We start from the raw sequence: 3,596 nt of genomic DNA, 5'->3' as shown, positions 1-3,596 counted from the left end.
CTTGTGGAGGTAAAATGTCCTTAGTAAAAGCAGCTGACAGGACGTCATTTCAATGATTGGCCTAGAGAGGCGATTTAAAATTTGAAGGGGTGCCCATTTAAGGGTGAAAATCAAAAGTAAAAATTCAAATCCTTGTCTTTTAAAAGAGGAAGGTTTGAGGGGGGCAATGTTTATACCGAAAATAGCCCTCACCCTTCAACTGACACATGACAATTTGGGCCTCACACTTTGCAAGGAATAACTAACCTCCTAGTGACACATGGCAAGGGCAGGATATTTTTATTGTTAATATTTGTTCATTTTTCATGTTTTTTATGGATATTAACCTGAAATCTAGGAATTAGTTACTAAAAATCAGGGTTGTCAAAAAATCAATATCCAAGAGGCCCTACAAAGTGAGAGTTTTTGTCTTAACGGTTTATCCTCTTTCAAATTAGTCTGTTGAGGAAAAACTGAGATTTCAGCAAGATTATCTCAAAGGAAGCCCAGGAGAAATCAATGTTTGTTAACCCTACTCCCTTGGATTTTCTCAAACATATTTTCAGCTAAAGCTCGACATTGAGCCACTGAAACCACTTTTGTCCTGCACTTTAAAGGGGAAGAAATCTGTCGACGATCAATATACATGGGCACTATTCAGATGGAGACTGTTAGTCATTTTTCCATAATTCCAAGCATGAAGCCTATAAACCAAGAAATTAGAAGATAGTACAGCCTTCTAGAGCGCTCACGTCCACCTTGAAGGAAGAATATGATTGAGGAGATTTTGCCATCATCCCCATTTACAGGGGAGGGTTGCGGTTATGAAAACCACTAACCCAATCACTCAAGCAAGCAACAAGAAGGTGGTTTCCCATGATCCCCCATAACAGAAAATGTGAAGGAGTTGCCAAGAAAACAGGAGAAGAGGTGTCACCATGATCACCACAAGTATTATAAAAGGAGAAGGAAGGAAAATCTACAAACACCCCGCGTCAATAACAGACTCAACGTTTTCAAATCCTTACTGGTTACTTCGGCAATCCGGTCACTTATCTTTTCAATTAGCATGGTTCACGCTAACTAGTTTTAGATTTGTCCTTTTCTTTTTCAAAAAAGACCCTCGTGACTATGTATTTGATTTAGCTTGTAAAGCACGCCTAAATACATCCAAAGATGTGTTCCTAGTCAATGAAATTCTTGATGTATTTCAGCAATGTGTTGGTTTTTATTTTCTTTCCTTAGAAGTTCTTTCATTCTGGTGATAGTCTTCTGTCTCTTGCCTTTTCCAGATTGACATAACATGAATTTTATGTCCTTTTTCCGGAAGGCAATCTCAAGCCAACAACTTTGTATTCTTTTTCTGCACGCAATCCATCTAATGAAGAGGTCAGACTTGGTGCAAACCTTTATCAAAACCTTTGGACTGACAGCAAATTTTGACACACTTGAACGCACATCATCTATAAACTCAACACTCCTATTCTCGACAGTCAGAATTGTGACGTTATGTCCGAGTGCAAAAGATCGCTAACACTTATACAGTGTTTCCAACGAAGTTTTAAAATTTATATTTGTAAGATCATCCATGGGTTTCCCACTAGCTTAAAAATAATCTTTTAAGGGGAAAAAAAAACTAGTGCATAAAATCGTCTTAATGCAATTAAAAAATAATGCATGACCAGATAAAAAGTGAAAAATCAGGTGTGGATCACAATGAACAAGCGAAGAAGTCTATGTGACATAATTAGTGTTTGTGGTAGCCATGAACGAAGCGTTGAATGTGTAAAACACCATTATTACATAAATTCTATGGCTAGAGTTTCCACTTGACTTTGTTACATCAGCCATGCATATGATATATTGAAGAAACTTTTGACTTTGAACTTCCAAAAGACTTTCAAATACTTCTGGAGTTCTTCGTATTCAAACCTCTAACATTAAACGTTGACCAACCAATAGGGATAGAGCAATAGAGGGCGTGGGCCCTTCAAGGTGCAAGATTAACAAATGTTATATTGTGATATAATATATTCACATTTTGACCAGCTTTTGAAAATGGGAAGTCCATAAAATAATACTCTGTTAAAGAAGACAATCACTAATTTTATTAGTATTGGAGGAACACATGTAATTGGGGCTGGTCTGGTTATTTAAGGATTATTCTTCTCTACTAGCGGCAAGCTCGCACAGATATATCACGTATCAAGTGCTCAAACTAAAGAATGGGACCCACCTTGATACCAACAAGATCAGCCTTTTCATTAGGCTGACAATCTTTTCTCTATTTTTTTTTAAATCCAAATCCAACCACACACTATTTTTATCACTCCAACTAGTGGCTCAAGTGTGAAAATCCTCTCGTTAATTAAGTGTGGTAGAGCATCCACCACAGCTCCTCTTAACAGATTCTCTAAAATACAATAAAATGAGTCATTTTACAGTTTCACAGAATCACAGTTCAACAGTACTCCACAGCAGCTCCTCTAAAATCATCTTCTATAAAATGGTAGCATATATTGTAGCATATATTGTGGACAATTTATGCAGGTATAAAATGGTAGCATATATTGTTGCTGAAATGTTGATAGGTGTTTGGTTGTACTTTTACTGGTAGCATATTGGTGTTAAAATTGTTTTGACAAATTACGTGCAGGAGTATTATGTATTTAAGTTGTAATATATTCAAATAAATAATAAAATAAATAACAAATAATTTATAATATTGATAAAAACATTGAAATTAATTTTAAGATTTTTTTTTTGAAAATTTCGTTCACTTTATTATTCAATTCAAACTAAAAAATTTCACAATTCATTATTAAATTTAATTTTTATTAAAAATATTTAAGTATTACAAATATACATATAAATAATCTATTATTAAAAATATTTAAGTATTACAAATATACATAAATATCAGTAGCAATCGAGGGTATTTCGGTAATATAGGCATAATATTGTCTCAAAATTGTTCAAATTGGAACAATTCCAAAAAGACAATAATATTGTCCAAAAAATGCTTAGGAATATGCACCCAAAAATTGCTGTTTGTTTCACAAGTAGCATATATTGTTTGGGAATTGTACTTGGGTAATATATTGCCTTCAAAAATTGTTTGCCAAACTGGTACTTAGTCTAAAAGTTGACTCGAACAACTATATTCTCAAAACTCAAAATTCCAATGGTCATATATCAAACGGCTATATTTCATAAGATATTCGAATGATCTAGAATATTCTAATGACATATTATAAAGGATCAGAGTATTCTAAAGCATATTCTAAAGGATCATAATATTCTAACAACATAGTCAAATGGTCAAAATTTCAAACGTTACTTTTCAACAGTCACATACTTTTACTATAAAAGAACTAGTGTCTCTCAACTTCATTTTCACCTCTCCCAACTCTTTTTCATTATATTATATTTTCACAATGAAATCTCTTTTCAAGCGTATACAAAAAATTTACGATGATTCATCCTCAAACTCGTCCTCTGAGGATGAGTTTGAAGATCTTTTATTTTTGGAGTATGAAAGAAAACAATTCGAGCGAGGATCAACGTCACGTACCGGTTCTCATTGACAATGTTCGGTCATTAATCATAATCGACTG

The sequence above is a fragment of the Tripterygium wilfordii genome, chromosome 11 (assembly GCF_013401445.1).
Source record: "Tripterygium wilfordii isolate XIE 37 chromosome 11, ASM1340144v1, whole genome shotgun sequence".
Lineage (NCBI taxonomy): Eukaryota > Viridiplantae > Streptophyta > Magnoliopsida > Celastrales > Celastraceae > Tripterygium > Tripterygium wilfordii.
Note: the sequence above shows the minus strand (reverse complement) of the source record.